Source organism: Apodemus sylvaticus, chromosome 5, assembly GCF_947179515.1.
Source record: "Apodemus sylvaticus chromosome 5, mApoSyl1.1, whole genome shotgun sequence".
NCBI lineage: Eukaryota > Metazoa > Chordata > Mammalia > Rodentia > Muridae > Apodemus > Apodemus sylvaticus.
The window spans coordinates 129,241,764-129,262,562 of NC_067476.1; the positions used below are offsets into that span (position 1 = coordinate 129,241,764).

Below are 20,799 nucleotides of genomic sequence, written 5' to 3' on the forward strand. Positions count from 1 at the left end.
CTCTTCTCTCCCAGCTATTGTTCATTGCTTGTATAACCTCGGGAAGGAGGCTTGTGGATCTTCTCCCTTTCTGAGTCTTACCAGCTTGGTGAACCTGGTACATTTCCATAGCTGAGTTTGATGAACTTCCTTCTTCCCTTGTGGGAAATAACAACACTCAACCCTTTCCCCAGGTGCTTACATTCTTTCTTTGCCATCTTTGAAAATGTTCCCCAAGTCTTGGAAAGGGTGATAGAAATGTCCTATTGTTTTCTTCCATTTACATTTAAGCACTGGACCACTGTATTTTAGTAAGAGACACTTATTCTCAGCTATTAAGAATCATGGCTATAACTATCACCCACTGAAGGAAAGAACTCCTCATGAGAGTAACAGTATTCTATGGGTGTAAGTAGACATAACAGGCATATCACATTTAACAAAACAGCAGTTTCTATGGGGGCATGTGAATTCTACAGCTATGGGCTTTTGCCCTGCCTTCCAGCATCTCGAACATTAGTCATGTCCTGTAAAGTTGACCTTAAGTCCACTTCAGAAAGCAGTTATTTGTCCCCATAATAGCTGTGCCACTGTTGCACTACAAGTCACATCTTGTCTGGCACTTCTTGTCTAGTATAGCATGCAAGTTCCACTGCTGAATGGTGACACTAACCGTTGGTGACATTTCTCCCCCCATTAGCCTGTGTAGCACCTGTATTAGTCATGGTTCTCTAGAGGGACAGAACTGATAGAAAGGGGATTTATTAGAGTGACTCACAGGCTATGGTCTAGTGAGACCAACAATGGCTGTCTACCAACAGAAAGAAAGTCTAAGAATCCAGTAGCTGTTCATTGCACAAGGCTGCATGTCACAGTTGGTTTTTAGTATATATCTATGCCAGAATCCCAAAGAAGTGAGCTCTAGTCGGGGAATGGACTTGTCAGTAAGAGTGAGGGCAAACATGCAAAGAGAGAGCTTCCTTCTTCCATGTCCTGTATGTCGGCTACCAGCAGAAGGTGGATCTTCCCACCTTAGAAAATTGGGATAATGGGCAGTGGTGGCACATGCCTTTAATCCCAGCACTTGGGAGGCAGATGCTGGTGGATTTCTGAGTTCGAGGCCAGCCTGGTCTACTGAGTGAGTTCCAGGACAGCCAGGGTTATACAGAGAAACCCTGTCTTGAAAAAAACAAAAAAAACAAAAACAAAAACAAACAGAAAATTGGGATGAAAAGTGGGTTTTCCTATTTCAAATTATTTAATTAAAGAAAAACCCTCACGGATGTACCCAGATGCTTGAGTTTGGTTAATTCCAGTCAGAATGAAATGGACAATCAGGAGTAGCTCTCATAAGCCCACTCCTTCGCCACTTGATGCATAGCCATAGCTCCATAGGTCATGCTTGATTCCCAAATGTAAACAACAGCCACACCATTTTTACACCCAACATGATTATCCCTCGTACAACTGTGCATACAAATGTATTATAACTTTTTAGGACAATGTCCTTCAGGGGACATTCTTTAGGTTTTTCAAAACTTAAATATAGCAACCACCGATGTTCTCTTAATTGATGTTACATTGGATGATAAAGATGAGGGAAGAAAACACAAATATCTGTGCAAGCACATTCTTAACAACATAGGACAGGAACATTCACGTCACTTATAATCCTCATTTCTGCAACTGGTCACACGAACTGAGATGCCATTTGTAACGACTTTCATCCAGTACCCATCCTGTAACTCCTCCACCCTTGATAAGTTTTGGCTCTTTTCTTGGAGGAGTCACCATACCTACATTTCCAAAGTATCTGTGCTGTTTTTCGTCTTGCCTGGATTAGCCATTTGTGGTTTTTCTCATTGAGGTTGATCACAGGGCATGGTAGCACCAAAGGATGCCCCAAAGGATCTCCTGTACTCCAGACATAATCTTTCTTACCTCTGTTGTGGAACAGCAACCTGATTTCCCCTTTGTAATCTGATCAACCAGCCTTCCTAATGCTGTTACTCCTTTCATAGCCTATTGGCACAAGGACTTCAGAAGCCCAAAGTGTCTGGGAGAAAGTCTGAGATTCCAGCTCAGTGGAATGTGTGTTGTGACTTCTGGCAGGAGTGTTCCCTGCTCTCAACCCAAAACTTCTAGGCCAATGGAACTTAAACTTGCCTACCAAGTCGCTAAGAGTGGTAGTGGAACTATTCTCCTTTCCATTCCTCTATTCCTGGTGATGGGAGAAACCAAATATTGGACACTGATTCAAAGCATATACCAACTTCTGGAGAACCCTGCCCCAGTCCTTCAGGATGCTGCCAACTAGTTTCCACTAAAACTGTGTCTTCAAAAAGCCATTCCAGGGCTGGAGAGATGGCTCAATGGTCAAGAACACTGAGTGCTTTCCCAAAGGTCCTGAGTTCAATTCCTAGAAATGACATGGTGACTCACAACCAAGGGATCTGATGCCCTTTTCTGATGTGCCTGAAGACAGCTACAGTGTACTCATATAAATAATAAATAAATAAATAAATAAATAAATAAATAAATCTTAAAAGGCCATTCCATCTTTCTATCAGGTCAGTTGACCTAGGATGGTGGGGAATATGGTGACACCAGTGGACCATGGTTGTGAGCTCATTGTTATACTTCTCTGGCTGTGAAATGAGTTCCTTGGTCAGAATCCATACCTTATAGCATACCATAATAGTGGATATGACGACATTCTGTAAGCCTGTGAATGACATTTCTTTTTTGCAGAAGTATTACATACAGGAAGGGCAGGTTCATAGCCAGAATAAATATCTATTTCAGTATGGACAAAGCATTATTCTTTCCCTGGAGGAAGTCATCCAGTATAGTCAACCTACCCCCAGGTTGTTGGCTGGTCATCCCAGGGAATAGCGCTCAGTTGTCAGTTACTGCTGATGGCAGATCTAGCACTCAACAGCACCCCATAGCCAGCTCAGTCTTGGTGAGTGAAAGTTCATGTTGTTGAGCCCTTGTATAGCCCCCATCTATGCCACCATGGCCACTTTGTTCATGGTCTTACTGGGCAATGACAAGGATGTCCTGGGAAAGTCTGGCAGTCTACAGAATGGACAATACCTTCTATTTGATTATTGGACTACACCTCAGCTGAAGTCACCTTTTTAAATCTTTATTTATTTTATTATTATATTCAACACAGTATATATATTTTCTTCCAATCATAAAAATGATGGACATGTTATTAAATGAACATAAAAAAGATAAAGTCTTTTTGTGAAGTCACCTTTTGATGACTTCAAAATGTACATGGGACATAAGCATCTTCACAGTCTTCACCCATTTGAAGAGATATATTACATACTTCTTCCCCAGATACCTTTCTCACTAACTTTCCAGTCATGCTCTTTTCAAGACCCTGGCCATCCAGCTAATCCATTGGCTATAGCACATAAGTCAGTGAATAATTTGGCCATTTCTCCTTCCAAAGAAAGTGTATGGCAATCTGTACTGGCCAAAGTTCTGCCCACTGTGAAGATTACCCTTCACTACTAAGACCCAATAGCAGTCAGAGCTCTCTCTCTCAAAGGGAGAATAGTTGTCTGCAGATAATAGTAGCACTTTGCTCCAAAATCCCAAAGGTCTCTTCTGTGATTCACCTATGGGGCCTGTCTGAGGGTCTGAACAGTATCTTTGTGTATCACTGACTCCTCAAGTGTCGTCAGGTCTGCTGGATATATGATCCAAGTGATGGATCAGCCTGGACCTGTTGAATAACCTTCTGTTCCAGGCTACACACAAAGCTAGGTGCTTTCTGAGTCACTTGCTGTGTGGCCTTGAGTAACACACTCAAGTGAGTAATATGCTCTCTCCAGGCTTTGTCCTGGTGCCTGTCTTAGTCAGGGCTTCTATTGCTATGGCAGAAACACTATGATCAAAAAGCAAGTTGGGGGGCTGGAGAGATGGCTCAGTGGGTAAGAACACTAACTGCTCTTCCAAAGGTCCTGAGTTCAAATCCCAGCAACCACATGGTGGCTCACAACCATCCGTAATGAAATCAGATGCCCTCTTCTGGTGTGTCTGAAGACAGCTACAGCGTACTTACATATAACAATAAATAAATAAATCTTTAAAAAAAAAAGCAAGTTGGACAGGAAAGGGTTTATTTAGTTTATAGTTCCATATTGCTATTCATCACCAAAAGGAAGTTAGGACAGGAACTTAAAAGTAGTGCAGGAACCTGAAGGCCGGACTTAGTGCAGAGGAGTGCTGCTTACTGGCTTTTTTCTCATGGCTTGTTCAGCCTGCTTCCTTATAGAACCCAGGACCCCAGTCTAGTGGTGGCACCACTTACAATGGGTTGGGTCCTCCCCCACTGATCTTCTATTGATAATTGAGAATGTGCCTTATAGCTGGATCTCATGGAGGCATTTCCTCAACTGAGTCTCCTTCCTCTCTAATGACTCTAGCTTATGTTACGTTGACACACAAAACTAGCCAATACAGCCCTTAAACATGTTTCTTTCTTGGTGATGGGAGGGCCCAGATGCACCAACTTATCCTTCACCTTAGAGGGAATATCTCTATATGACTCAGACCACTGGACTTCTAAGAATTTCACTGAAGTGGAAAGCCCCCGAATTTTTGATGGATTTATTTCCTATCCTCTGATGCATGGATGTGTTACAAGTGGGTCCAGCATGGATGCTCTCTCCTGCTCACTTTGTCCAATCAGCAAAATGTTATCAATATAGTGAACTAATTTGATATTGTTTTTGTGAGCAATAGATGATCAAGATCCCTTCTAAAAGTTATAACACAGGGCTAGAGAGTTAATATATCCTTAAAGTAAAACTATAAAGATATTCTTCTGGTCTTGCCAACTGAAAGCAGATTGTTTCTGGTGGTCCTTACAAACAGGACATTCATTAGATTAATAGCTACATACCATAGACCAGGAGATGTGTACTTGACTGACTTTTCAACTGTCAACTGTCATTCTCTGCAATCCATTTGTCTTCTGCATTTGCCAGATAGGAGAGTTAAAGGGAACTAGTAGCATCCTGTATCTTTTAAGTTCTTAATGGTGGCAATAGTTCCTACAATTCCTCCAGACATGTAATACTGTTTTTGATTCACAACTTTCCTTCACAGAGGCAATGTTAAAGGCTTCCATTTGGCCTTTCCAACCATAATAGCCCCCACTCCACAGATCAGGGAACTAATATGAGAATTCTGCCATTTTCTAAGTATATCCCAATTATATATTCTGGGACTGGGGAAATAACCATAGGTGAGATTGGGGACCCACTCAACCCACTATAAGTCGGACTTCAGCCAAAATTCCCATTAGTCACCTGACACCTCCCCCCCCCCAAGCTTCTGCTTTAACTGGAGAGCCACTGTGTTCTTGATGTCTACCAGAATTATAGACAATTCAGAAGAAGCATCTAATAGACTCTGGAAAGTCTGATAATTTTCTTTCCTCCAGTGTACAGTTACCCTTGTAACATGCTAAAGGTCTCTCTTGGGAAGGACTGGAGAAAGGCCAGCTGTAAAAGTTATAGGCATTTTATCAAGGTCTTTCCTCAGAGGAACCTGACCATCCCTTCATTCAAGGGGTTCTGTGTCTGCAAACTGTCTCAAGTCTGAAAATTGGTTCATGTGTCAAGGTCTCTTTTGCCATGGTACAATGTAGATTTTTCTTTCCCTTGTTTGGGAATTTTTCAGCTTTTACAGATCAAACAAAACAATGCCTCAGGCTTCTTATCTATTTCATGCCTGGAAACACCATGATTAGATTACAGGTCATGCCACTGTAAAAGTTACTTTAGCCATGCTGCCTGCCTAGGTCAGGGCATTTATGGACATTGCTTCGTTCATGCTGCTCATTACAATAAGTATGCCACCTTGGTGAGTCAGTGCTGCCACCTGACCCCTGATACTTTCAACCTATTGCATGAATTCATCCAACGGAGAAGTAGCATCTCTGACCTTAAGGTCTAGCACATGGGAAAGGACGATGGCCAAGCTGCTCAGATGTGCCAGCTCCCTCTCACCTAGGATCTTTGAGGATTGGGGAAGGGTAGGACTAGGTTTTACACGCCATCTCCACCCCGGCATACAATTTCCCTGAGCCTTAAAACCTCTTGGAACTTGATCATTGACCTGATCTGGCTGCAGGGGAAGCTAGGAGATATGACACTAGTCAACTAGGTATGCTCCCAGCAAAACACAGTTGATCCCACCTACCACTGAAGGGAAGAGGAGGAGGAAAAAGAACACCACACGTGCTCTGCAGCCAGTGTTTATCTTAAATGTGTGCAGAAGTTCTAGAATAAGGCACATGATTCTCCACAGGCAGAACTGGAGGGGACAGTAAAGATAACTACTTTTTTTTCATTAATAAACTTTATATGTAGAATAGTTTTAGGGTCACTGCAAAATTGAGGAGACACACAAAGGCTCCACATACCTCCGTACCTGTTCAGTATGCTCATTTGGCACCAGAATGCTACATTTGTTACAGCGGACCAACAAACTGATGCCTTGTTATTAACCGAAGTCCATCATTTGTGCTGGGGCTCCAGCTTATCATCTGCGATGGTCTGATTGTCAACTGAATAGATTTAAAGTCAGCTAGAAGACACCCCTGGGCATGTCTGTGAGGGCATTTCCAGAGATGTTTAACTAGGGGTGACCCATGTTGAATGAAGGAACACTGTCCTTTGGTCTGGGGTTCTGAACTGAATAAAAAAGACGTGAAGGCCAGTGAGTACCATAGTCATCTTTTCCCAGTTCCTTAGTGTGGACACCATGTGAGCAAACGCTTCAGGCTCCCCTTGCCGTGTCCCCTTGTCACGGAGGCCTGTGTCCTCTCAGGCGACAAGCTGAAATAAATCCTTCCTGCCTTGAGTTGTTCTCAAGTATTTCGTCAGAGCAATGAGGAAAGTAACAAGCATGGCCTTGTGTATTCAGTGGATTTGGGAAAATCTGTAATGGTGCCATTGTAATGTCACAAAGAATAGTTTTACTGCTCTAAATTTCTGTGCCCTGCCTGTCATCCCTTCCCTCCCTTAATGCTGGCACTCTCTGATCTCCTCACTCACTGTAATTTCCACCTTTTCTAGAAAAATAGTTAGAATCCTACAGTACGCCACCTTGTCAACTTGGCTTCTCTTACTTGGTCATGATGCATTAAACCTCCATGTCACGTCATGCCTTGGTGACTCGTTTGTCTTGGCACCAAATAAGATCCCATCGTCTAGGCCCAATGCAGTTTATTTGTCTGTTCACCTACTAAGGGTGAACAGACCTTGGCTATTTCAAAGTTCAGATCATTGTTAACAAAGGTGGTACCACATTCCCATGCAAGGTTTTGTGTAGACATAAGTTTTCCACCTGCTTGGTCAAGAGAGAGTGGAGTTGCCAGTCCCTATGATTACAGTACAGCTTACTTTTGTACAAACTCTCAAAGCGTGGCCTTTTGAGAGTTAACTGCTTTATGAGCTGCCCACCTCTACCGTTAGGAATTGGATTTGGACACTGTAGGCAGCTCTCTAGCAAGGCTCCTTTGGTGCCGTGAGCACCCAGCTCCTTAGTGATGGGTGCCACGGAATTGTGCTAATGTGTTTCAAATGCTTCTCGCTCATTCAGGGAACTTCTCTAGTGAGGTTTTCATTCAGACCTTTTCGTCTTTCCTCTTATGCACGTTGATTAGTTCAGTTTGATTTAAAACATATCATAGACCTGTTATTTCTGTAATAGAAAGTGTTGATTTGACTATCCAACTATCAGTTAAAGTTCAAAGTTTACACTAACTGGGAGAACATTTTCACTTAGAAGTAAAATAAAGGCCAATTCAGGACGAGCTTCTGCCTTTGATTCACTCCATATGAAGGAGGTCTAGAGACAGGTGGGACTTCAAGGTTTGTGTTTTGAAGACCTTTGTTTCTTTCCTTTCTGCTGCGGTGACCTCTCCTGCACCTGCTCCACTAAGAACTGGGTTTTATCGAATTGGCTCGGCTGTTACATTCTGGGCTGACATCCATGTAGCACCACATCCAGAAGGTACTTGTCAATTGTGTGCCTTCTTTCTCAGAGGCTCCACGGTGGAGCTCCTCATTCATCTAATGGAATAGGCAACATCAACTGTGCGCATGTGCCAGCTCATGTGCCTGGGAAACCTACGTGACCCAGACAGAAGCCCTGTCCCTCATGGGTCTGCCATCTAGCTAGAGAAGGAAGATGTGAATAAAGGACACGGATGAACTAGATAGAAGGTACATGAGAGGCACTGGGAAGGGCACCGCAGGTGGTTAAGGGCTGAGTAGGAAGGAACTTTCACCTCCACAAGGTGCGCTAGAGAGGCAGCCGCGAGCAAAGCATGACGGGAGCTCGGAGAGGGGGGGGGGGGGCTGCATGGTCATGGCAAGGGCACTCAGCCCTGCCGGGTTCTTTTTTTATACCACGGTTTTTAAATATATAACATCCTTCTAGTTTCTGCTTCACTTCTCGACGTTGGGATGGATCGCTCCTGCTTTTGTGTTGGGTTACTTTAAATTTCATGACCTCATGTTCTGGTCCCCTACCTAATTTCCTTCTTCTTCCCTTGGGAAATTATATTTGTGCCTGTCATCTGCCCTCTGGCCATGCTGGTGAGCACAGAGACAGATAACTCATCTGATTGTTAGTGAGGGCTACCTCTTCTGTCAACAGCTCTCTCTCTCTCTCTCTCTCTCTCTCTCTCTCTCTCTCTCTCTCTCTCTCTCTCATGGTAACTACTGGGGTCTTTAAAGGAGAAATTTTCATTTGTATATTAATCACTAAGACGTTCCCAAAGGTAGCACTGGGTTTTATGCTAGATAACAGATTGCTTTCCCATGTTCCCCGACTTACCCATTCTTAACTTACCTTTCTTCTTGTTCAGTCATTAATGGAAGGTACATTTAGTGGAACTGGTAGCTCATTCCCTCTTGCTACCCTTCCAAGCTGCACCTTTATGAATTTGGACATTTTTCCTTTGTAGGAAGACATGTCAGACTTACTCATCCAACTAATATTTATTGTGCTAGAAATATTTAACTGCTTGGCTAGGTCACGAAGCCCTTGTCAACATTACTCAGGAAACTTCGGTAGTCAGTCTCTGAGCGATCCTGCCTTTAATATATTTGTTTGATTTACTTTTGAGAGTGGCTCACACACACTTTGTTAACCTTATTTTTCCTCTATGATGTTATCATCTTACTCATTTCAGGCTCATGTTATCCCAGCCAGTCTGTGGTAAGATCAAATCTGTCCTTTGTTCCTTAGGTCTGCAGTGGGCCTCTTTGAACAAAATGCAATAGAAACTTTGTTCCTCGAGGCCACTGTGTTGTCTGGGGCAAGGTTGTCTTCTTGCTTGTGTTTGCATCATGCTAGGCCTGATGGGTAGATCATGTGATGACTACACTCAACACATGTTCTTCTTTCTAGCTTTGTGTCCCTTCACTAATTGTCTTGTTTTCTGTGAGACAATAGCTGGAAAGACACACAAACCTGTGGTCTCTAAAAGTGTTAGGTTTATAGTGAGAAATGGCAAGTCTTTCCTGTTACTTTTCGCATGTCATTTGCTATTTTATTATGTGTGCAGTCAGATGAAATACCTCAAATTCCAACCTTGAAGCCCCAGACTCAGTGGGCATTTTGTTGTTGTTGTTTTTCTGGTTTTTTGTTTGTTTGTTTTGTGTTTTTAGGAGATGAATAAAACATCTTGTGGTTAAGCAGATTACCAAGACTGAAAAGGTCCAAGGAGGACCAGTGGACCATGGCTTCATCCTTTCTTCATGGGCCCTGAGAGTTCACAAATCGGGGCATTCAAGTATAAGGGAGAGAAATGGTGGAAAGGGCTAGGAGGCAGGATTTCTCAAGAGAACATACTCCCCGTCCCCCGAAAGCCCGGTGCATAGATGAGGAAAGGGACAGCTAATCTCCCACTTTGGTTTAGGGTGCCTTAAGAATTGTGCTTGAGCCCTTAAAAAAGGATTAACTGGGTCATTTTGGTCACCAAGTGTACAGTTACTTCTAGAAAGGCCATGCATGGCAGAAACAGAACAGAACAGAACCACTGGAGTGTTCTTTTTCTGACTTATACCCAGCAGAACTGAAAGAATAGGCCTTCAGTAGTGATTGTAACACAAGAGAAGGTTAGAAGCTTCTAGAAGCATGGGGGTGGGGGGTGGGGAGAGGAAGGTAGACCGGTGTTCAGGAATATTCACCGAGCTACTTCCATCTGCAGCCCTGCCATGCCTCAAGGCCATGTGCAAATATCAGAGCAGATTTTGTGTTTTTAAATACTTATCAATAGAATCAGAGTTTGTTTTACACAGTCTTAGAATATTTTTTTTACAATGAATATTCTTACTCTTTATGATTTATCTAAGGATATGGCACTAAATAAAGATAGCTGCTTGGAAGTTGGACAGCACATGCTCTCTCCATTTGGAGAACGTATATGATCCATCATATACATTGTGATAGCACATATTTATACAAACAAAGCATCCTCCCCTCCCTTTACTTCCTTTTTACCTTTCCCCCAAGCATTTATGAGTTGTTTCAAAGTAACCTGATTTTCCTTGGGGCTTTCCATAGCTTTCCATAAAGACCACCATATTTCATGGTCCATGCACTATAAACTTTTGAGGGACTTTTGGTTTATTTCTCAGATTGTGGTTATGGAATCAGTACAGGGTCAGTCCAGTGGGAGCAGAAATCATGGGCTAACTTTTTCCCTCCAGTGGGGTCCCAGCACCTGGCCACCCCGGGGACACTCCAGATGTTTCAGAACTGTTTGTGACTAGGGCGAATGAATGAACCATTCTTAGTAATGTCAGTTTAACAATTGAGTTTTAGGTAAATGCATTTTAATTGGGAGGTTAATCACTTTCATGTTTTCTTTTCTTCTTCTTTTTTTAATCCTTTAATCTTTTTTTTTACCCCTCTCCCGGTCTGCCCTCTGACTGTTCCTTATCCCATACCTCCTCTCCCTGGCCCCTCATATCCAATAAGATGCCCACCCCCACCCCACCAGACCTCTCCACTTCCTAGGGCCTCAAGTCTCTTGAGGGTTAGGTGCATCTTCTCTCACTGGGGCTAGACCAGGTAGTCTTCTGCTGTATATATGTTGGGGGCCTCATATCAGCTGGTGTATGTTGTCTGGTTGGTGACTGACTCAGTGTCTGAGAGATCTAAGGGGTCCAGGTTAGTTTAGACTGTTGTCCTTCTACAGGGCTGCCCCCCTCCTCAGCTCCTTCCAGCTTTTCCCTAATTCAACCACAGGGGTGACCAGCTTCTGTCCACTGGTTGGGTGTAAGTATCTACATCTGAATCTTTCAGCTGCTTGTACCTCTCAGAGGGCAGCCATGCTAGGCTTCTGTCTGTGAGCACACCATAGCATTCGTAATAGTGTCAGGCATTGGAGCCTCCCCTTGAGCTAGATCCCAATGTGGGCCTGTCACTGGACCTCCTTTCCCTCAGGCTCTTTTCCATTTTTGTCCCTGCAGGTCCTTCTAAATGCTCCTGTCAGTTTTTGTACAGAAGCAACGAGGACGTGTATCGATGCTTACTGCAGGCCAAAGGTCCTCCCATTCCAGTTAAAGTCAAAACAAATAGGCCACCTGCTGTTGCTAGAACCAGAGGCAGAAGTAACAAGGATGCCCCTGCACACTAAATCAGTCTCTGCTTATTGTTTTGCTTTGAGATAGGGTCTCATTATTAGCCTATGCTGGCCTGGAACTCTCAAGCGTAATCTCAGCCTTCTGAATAAAGGTGTGTACTAGTATTGTGTACCCCTCCTTTTTCCTTCTCTTCCCCTTCCCCCCTCTTCTCCTCTCTTTCACCTCTTCCTCCTGCTCCTCTTCCTCCTCTTTTTTTTTTTTCTGAGTTAGAAACTTGTGTAAAAGAGCTCTCAGGGCCTGGGGAGACAGCAGTCAATAAAGTGCTCCTCAGGTAGGCCCAATCCCCAGAACCCACTTAAAATGACTGCATCACCAGGGAGGCAGAGAGAGCTGTGTCTTGAGGTTTCTTGAGGTCAACCAGGTTAGCCTTATCAGTGAGCTCCACGTCAGCAGGAGACCCAGCCAGTCTAGAAGGACATCAGTGGCATTCGGAGGATAACACCCGAGAATGCTGCTTGGCCTCAGCATATAGTTGAATGAGAGAGAAAGAGGGGGGGGGGGGGGCGGGGAGAGAGAAATCTCAGAGACATGACATACCGGATAGCTCCATTCACACACACAAAAAAATACACTTGAGTATATTAATTTTTCTAATAGTCACATTAATGTAAAATTTTAAACTAGGTAAAACTAAATCTCATTTGTCCTAGCACTTCAAAACTCAGCTGGCAGTTACAGCCCCTGTAAAATCTCAGTAGCCATATTTCAAGTCTTGGGTTGGGCAGGGTTGCATTAGGTGGCAGATCCTATTGCCCATTCCTCCTCCTGCTGAAGTTCGAGGAACAGGAAAATTCTCAAATGTTCCTCTTTGCCGAATATAAACAACAGATACATGTGCTTTGTGGTATAATTCTAAATTGCTGTGTCACCTGGTCAGATTTCTGTGAACAGAGGGGACAAATGATGCTTGTGTTCTGTGACACTTAGGAAAACAGTTCCAAGTCCCACTGAGCGCTTACTCCGTCTCACTGTGGGCACGGAGAAACCCTGGCTTTCCAAATGGACCATGCTGTGGTCTAGGCTCTGAGCTTGGGGCCAGGTTTATGTCAACTTGACACAAGATAGAGTCATCAGAGAGATGGGGCATCAACTGAGAAAATGTCTCTGTAAGATCAGGCTGCTGGCAAGCCTCTATTGAGCCCAGTCCATGGTGGGCGGTGCCACCCCTACGCTGGTGATCCTGGGCTTTATAAGTAAGAAGGCTGCATAAGCCATAAAGAGCAAGGCTTGAAGCAGTACCCTCCATGGGCGCTGCATCAGATCCCATCTGCAGCTTCTTGCCCTGCTTGAGTTCTTGTCCTGACTTCTTTCAGTGGTGAGCAGTGACCAAGTGGGAGACCAAGCCGAACAGAACCTTCCTTCCCAGAGTTGCTTTTGGTCATGGTGTTTCATCACAGCTACAGAAACCCTAACTAAGACAGCGTTCATATTCCTTTACCTTCCCGGCTCCCAGTACACACTTTATAACTCAATTGTAGCACTTACCATACACATAAGACATGTCATAAGCGTGGGAAGCTCAGGCTCTTTTCACCCAGGCTACATGATTCATTCCCTGGACAGTGTCTATCTGTCCGTCAGGAGCTGTTCTAGTCATGGGGCTGCAGCAAAGCTAGGAGCTTTGTCTTTGAACTTTTATTCTAACAGACTGGGATGATACACAGTAGATAGGAATGAACACAAAACAAATAGAAGGGAGGAAGTGTCTGGAGAGGAAAAGGGCGGGGAGTGTGAGGGATCAGAGTCAGGCGGTTTAGCTTATTCAGAGAGGTTTGTGTGCACAGTTGGTATCCAGGTAGGCCCAGAAAGTCCATGAGTTTGGAGGGTGAGGGTGTTAGGTGAGCGATGACGAGGGCATGAACTGAGTCTGGGAGACTAACGTGGGGTCTGAAAGGTAACACAAGGAAAGAAAGAAGCCCACAATGTGGAAATAGGTTGGAGATGAAGGATCCAGAGAGATTGACACAGGACGCACCTATGGTCACTTGATATTTGACAAAGGAGCTAAAAACATCCAGTGGAAAAAAGACAGCATTTTTAACAGATGGTGCTGGTTCAACTGGAGGTCAGCACATAGAAAAATGCAAATCAACCCATTCTTATTTCCTTGTGCAAAGCTCAAGTTCAAGTAGATCGAGGACCGCCACATAATACCAGATACACTGAAACTGATAGAGGAGAAAGTGGGGAAGAGTCTTGAACACATGGACATGGGAAATTTTCCTGAACAAAACACCAGTGGTTTATGCTTTAAGATCAAGAATCAACAAATGTGACCTCATAAAATTGCAAAGCTTTTGTAAGGCAAAAGATACTGTCAATAGGACAAAATGCCAACCAACAGACTGGGAAAAGATCTTTACCAATCCTATATCTGATCGAGGCCTAATATCCAATATATACAAAGAACTCAAGAAGTTGGACTCCAGAGAATCAAATAACCCTATTAAAAATGGGGTACAGAGCTAAACAAAAAATTTTCAACTGAGGAATATCGGATGGCTGAGAAGTACCTAAAGAAATGTACAACATCCTTAGTTATTAGGAAAATGCAAATCAAAACAACACTGAGATTCCACCTCACACCAGTCAGAATGGCTAAAATCAAAAACTCAGGGGACAGCAGATGTGGAGTAAGAGGAACATTCCTCCATTGCTGGTGGGATTGCAAGCTGGTACAACCACTCTGGAAATCTGGTGGCTCCTCAGAAAATTGGGCATAGTACTACCTGAGGACCCAGCCATACCACTCCTGGTCATATACCCAGAAGATGCTCCAACATGTAATAAGGACACATGCTCAACCATGTTCATAGCTGCCTTATTTATAATAGCCAGAAGCTGGAAAGAAACCAAATGTCTTTCAACAGAGTAATAATGGATACAGAAATGTGGTATATATACACAGTGGAGTACTATTCAGCTGTTAAAAACAATGAATTCATGAAATTCTCAGGCAAACGGATGGAACTAGAAAGTGTCATCCTGAGTGAGGTAACCCAATCACAAAAAAAACACACATGGTATGCACTCACTGATAAGAGAATATTGGCCTAAAAGCTCTGAATACCCAAGGCACAACTCACAGGCCATATGAAGCTCAAGAAGAACGAAGATCAAAGTGTAGGTGATTTGGTTCTTCTGAGAAGGGAAACAAAATACTCACAGGAGAAAATATGTAAATGAAATGTTGAGAAGAGACTGAAAGAAAGGCCATCCAGAGACTGTACTACCTGGGGACTCACCGTATACAGTCACCGAACCCCGAAACTATTGTGGATGCCAAGAAATGCTTGCTGAAAGGAGCCTGATATGGCTTGCTGAAAGGAGGCTGTCTCCTGAGAGGCCCTGCCAGAGCCTTACAAAGGCAGATGCTCACAGCCAACTTCTGGGCTGAGCATGGGGTCCCCAATGGAGGAGTTAGAGAAAGGACTAAAGAAGCTGGAGGGGTTTGCACTCTCATAGGAACAACAACAATATCAACCAACCAGACCCCCCAGAGCTCCCAGGGACTAAGCCATCAACCAAGGGGTACACATGGCTCCAGCTGCATATGTAGCAGAGGATGGCCTTATTAGGCATCAAGGGGAGGAGAGGTTCTTGGTCCTGTGAAGGCTCGATAGATGCCCCAGTGTAGGAGAATTGAGGGCAGGGAGGTGGGAGGGAGGCAGGTGGACGTAGGGGGGAGAAGTAGGGGGAGGGAGGATGGAATAGTGGGAGGGGGAAACTGGGAAAGGGGAAAACATTTGAAATGTAAATAAAGAATATATCTAATAAAAAATAAAAGCAATAAATAAAATAAAATTAAAAAGAAAATACGCAGTAGAGGAGACGGTTGGCGGTCACAGAGTCTGAGGCCATACTGACTTTGCTTGTCTGTCACTCAGTGCAGTGGGAGAGATAACTGAAGTTCGAACCAAGGGTCTGCAGAACCGAGGGGCTGCAGATAAAAGAGCGTAGGTGAAAAATCACATCCTGATTTTCACAAAGTGGTACTTGAAGTTGAGCACGTCCTTCCCTTGTGAAAGTAGGCAACAGACCACACTGGTGTCAGCAGCCCCTGCTGCTGTTTCCCTTTCTTCTGCAATGCTGCAGACCTCAGATATCTGAGGTTGTCACTCATCACTTGTGCACATCAATACACAAAATCATGTCAACCAGCGGACCACTGCTGAGTCACGTCTATTTAACCTCACCCAACGTGATTCTCGGTCTCTTGTTTTTTATATTTATAAACGGTATTCTGAGAAGGGTCTTGTGCGTGAAAGGTGGTGGGCTCCCCCTCATGGCATTGGTGCTGAAGAGCCACATGCACATGGCGTTGTATAAGGCCGCTGTTGTAACCTCACAGCTGTGGAGTAGTGGTAGCTGGGGTGAGCAGCGGAGATTGCAGGGTGTGACTGGATTTGGCTGAGATGAAAGGGGTATGCAAGAGCAAGAGGAGGCGGGCGGCTCGTGCCTGACCTGCTGGAGTGTGGAGCTGCGACCCCTTCAGATGGGAAAGGGGGTCCTGATGACAAGTTTGCTCACAGTGGGGCAGCAGCATTCTTCAGATTAAGCTTGCCCAAATGTTGCACAGTTATCCCATTGATTCCTATTAATTTTCACTTAAAGAACCTGAAGCTACATTCGTAGATGGTAGATGCCTGGAGACTTGACAGTGTTCTTTATGATGAGATCTTACCTTGTCAAATGAAGCTGCTTTTTCCTCACAGTGACTTCAGCCCTAAACTCTGACAACTAACCACAGCAGTTTGTTTGACTGTTAGTTGCCATTGTTATTCCTGATTTCTCCTTTTCAACTTTCTCTGATATTTTATGCATGTATGCATATAGGCCACAAGTAGTAATGGCTTATTGAGATGTAATATAACAAAATATTTCCACTAAATTGTATAATTCAGTGGTTCTTACTATATGTATATGTGTGTGTGTGTGTGTGTGTGTGTGTGTGTGTGTGTGTGTGTGTGTGTATAAAGCCAACCCATGCCCATCAGTCACCTCTGATTGTCTTGTCCCCAGAGCTAAATACTTTCCTTACTATCTCTATAAACTTGCCTATTCTGGATGTTTCATAGGAACATAATGAAATAATTATGGTGTTTTACACATAGCTTTTCTCACGTGTAACATGCCCTGTCACATCATTTCCTTTTGTGGCTGAATAGTATTCCATCTTGTGCGTATGCCACGTTTAGGTTGTTTTCTCCTTTGGGAGTGTTGAAACTAAGGTGCTATGGACATTTTGGAGGACATCTTTTTTTTTAATTTTTTCTACTTCATATTTTTTTCATTTTCTTTGTTTTTAACATTTGCATCTCTATCAGAACTACATTTTGGTGCAATCTGTCCTTATCAGAACCAAGTTCTCATCTTCGTCTTAAAGATTATTTAAAATTGTTTTGAGGTGATATTAATTGATCAGGTTTTTAACCAGTTAGTTTTATACATATACATCTTTGCAAATAAGCCATTTTGTTTATAATGTGCAACCATGCATTACAATTTAAGCACAGATATTAACCAATCAGGAGTTAAAAGGGTTAGAATCATTTGTTATTAAGAGGAATAACATTGTTCTACTTAGTAACAAAACCCTGATGAGTAGAGAGAATATGGTGTCGGGCCAGCTATATAACACACGGGACCCATTACAAAATGGAAATATGGAACTCTGGCTTGATGTGGAGGAGCTAGTTTCTCTGGTCTGTGGGATGACTGCTCCAACCCTTGACACATTCATCCTGAAAGGGCTTGAAGTCTCCATCCCAGGATATTCTGAAAACCTTTGAGTGGCATGGGCAAAGCTCACAAACTCACCAGCTGTGTGCATCCTGGTTCTATTTTCCAAGGGTGGAAACAGTCACCCCCATTTCTATGACCAGAGATGCCACAAATCATGTACCTGTACCTCAACTTTCTCCATGCCTTTGCTCCGGACCTCACTTCAGGTAGAAGATTTTTTTTGGAAAAGCATGTTCTTCTATTGAAAAAAGAAAGAAAAACATTTTATGACAAAATTGAAGATTTACATGGAAAATATTTCTGATAAAATAGAAGAGATATATAGAAAACACATTAAAATCGATACTTTTCATGGAAAATTAAAGAGTAAACGTGTTAGACATAAAAAACATTGCTAAATTAATTGAAAAAGAAAGTAGAAACATTTTAGGATAGAATTGAAGATTTACATGGAAAATATATTTCTGATAAAATTTTAGAAAAATGTAGAGAAACATGTTAAAATTGAAGATTATCATGGAAAATTTTATATAGATATAATAATAGTAGGCATAAAAGTATTCCTAAGTTGATTAAAAGTGGAATTATAAACATTTTCTGATAAAGTTGAAGATTTACATGGAAAATATTTCTGATAAAATTGAAGAAATATACAGAAAAATATGTCAAAATTGAAGATTATCATGGAAAATTATACAGATAAAATGGTAGGCATAAAAATAATTCTAGGTTGATTGAAAGTGGAATTATAGGAGACAGCAGGTGTTGGCAAGGATGTGGAGAAAGAGGAACACTCCTCTACTGCTGGTAGGGTTGCAAACTGGTACAACCACTCTGGAAATTAGTCTGGTGGTTCCTCAGAAAACTGGACACGACACTTCTGGAAGATCCTGCTATACCAGTCCTGAGCATATACCCAGAGGATTCCCCAGCATCTAATAAGGATACATGCTCCACTATGTTCATAGCAGCCCTATTTATAATAGCCAGAAGCTGGAAAGAACCCAGGCATTCCTCAACAGAAGAATGGATGCAAAAAATGTGGTATATATATATACACAATGGAGTACTATTCAGCCATTAGAAACAATGAATTCATGAAATTCTTAGGCAAATGGATAGAGCTGAAGAACATCATACTAAGTGAGGTAACCCAGTCTCAAAAGATCAATCATGGTATGCACTCTCTAATAAGTGGTTATTAACCTAGAAAACTGGAATACGCAAAACATAATCCACACATCAAATGAGGTACAAGAAGAATGGAGGAGTGGCCCCTGGTTCTGGAAAGACTCAGTGTAGCAGTATAGGGCAAAACCAGAACAGGGACGTGGGAAGGGGTGGGTGGGAGAACAGGGGGAAGGAAGGGGGCTTATAGGACTTTTGGGGAGTGGGGGGCCAGAAAAGGGGAAATCATTTGAAATGTAAATAAAAAACATATTGAATAAAAAAAAGGAAGTGGAATTATAAACATTTTCAGATAAAATTGCAGATTTACATAGAAAATATTTCTGATAAAATTAATGAAATATATAGAAAAACATGTTAAAATTGACTATTTCATGAAAAATTATACAGATAAAATGGTAGACATAAAAAACCTTTCTAAATTAATTGAAGGTGGAGTTACAATATTTTGTGATAAAATCAGATTTACATGGAAAACATTTTTAATGAAATAGAAGAAATATATAGAAAAACATGTTAAAATTGAAGATTATCATGAAAAATAATACAGATAAAATGGTAGACATAAAAACATTACTAAATTAATTGAAAGAGGAATTATGAATATTGTCTAATAAAATTGAAGATTTACATGAAAAATATCTCTGTTAGTCTATATCTTTTTATTGAGGAATTGAGTCCACTGATGTTAAGAGATATTAAGGAATAGTGATTGTTGCTTCCTTTTATTTTTGATGTTATTTTTATATTTGTGTGGATATCTTCTTTTGGGTTTGTTGGAAGAAGATTACTTTCTTGCTTTTTCTAGGGTGTAGTTTCCTTCTTTGTGTTGGCGTTTTCCATATATTATCCTTTGTAGGGCTAGACTTGAGGGTAGATATTGTATAAATTTGGTTTTATCATGGAATATCTTGGTTTCTCCATCTATGGTGATTGAGAGTTTTGCTAGGTATAGTAGTCTGGGCTGGCATTTGTGTTCTCTTAGGGTCTGTATGAGATCTACCCAGGATCTTCTAGCTTTCATTGTCTCTGGTGAGAAGTTTGGTGTAATTCTGATAGGTCTGCCTTTATAAGTTACTTGCCCTTTTTCCCTTACTGCTTTTACTATTTTCTTTGTTTAGTGCATTTGGTGTTTTGATTATTATGTGCTGGGAGGACTTTCTGGTCTGGTCTAGTCTGTTTGGAGTTCTGAAGGCTTCTTGTATGTTCATGGGCATCTCTTTCTTTAGGTTAGGGAAGTTTTCTTCTATAATTTTGTTGAAGACATTTACTGGCCCTTTAAGTTGGAAATCTTCAATCTCTTCTATACCTATAATCCTTAGGTTTGGTCTTCTCATTGTGTCCTGGAGTTCCTGGATGTTTTGAGTTACAAGCTTTTTGCATTTTGCATTTTCTTTGACTGTTGAGTCAATGTTTTCTATGGTATCTTCAGCACCTGAAATTCTTCTATCTCTTGTATTCTGTTGATGCTTGCATCTATGACTCTTGAATTCTTTCCAAGGTTTTCTATTTCCAGAGATGTTTCACTTTGTGATTTCTTTATTGTTTCTACTTCCACTTTTAGATTCTGGATGGTTTTGTTCAGTTCCTTCACTGGATTGTTTGTGTTTTCCTGTAATTCTTTAAGGGATTTTTGTGTTTCTTCTTTAAGGGCTTCTGCCTGTTGACTCATGTTCTGCTATATTTCTTTAAGGAATTTTTGTGTTTCCTCTTTAAGGGCTTTTACCTGTTGACCCATATTCTCCTGTATTTCTTTAAGGGAGTTATTTAAGTCCTTCTTGAAGCCCTCTATCTGCATCATGAGATATGATTTTAAATCCAACTCTTGCTTTTCTGGTGTGTTGGGGGTATCTGGGACTTGCTGTGGTGGGAGAACTGAGTTCTGATATTGCCAAGTAGCCTTGGTTTCTGTCGATAGGGTTCTTGTGCTTGCCTTTTGCCATCTGGTTATCTCTGGTGCTGGTTGGTCTTGCTGCCTCTGGCTGGAGCTTGTCCCTCCTGTGGGCCTGTAAGCCTGTGTTTGTACTCCTGGGAGACCAACTCTCTTCTGGCAGGGTTTGTGCAAAGAAGGTTGTGGTGCTGCCTGACTCCCCAGTGCAAATGGTGGCAAGAAGACTTCCATCCCAGCTGCTCCAATGATCATATACCCTGTGAGCTCCTAGCTATTCCCCTCCAGAGAAAAGGTGGAGAT

At 42.3% G+C, this 20,799-nt stretch overlaps 1 protein-coding gene across 1 annotated transcript in view; it reads left to right on the forward strand.

The window, feature by feature from the left end:
- Positions 1-20,799, forward strand: part of Cfap61 (cilia and flagella associated protein 61) — a 288,694-nt gene that overhangs the window by 89,811 nt on the left and 178,084 nt on the right. The window lies entirely within an intron of this gene.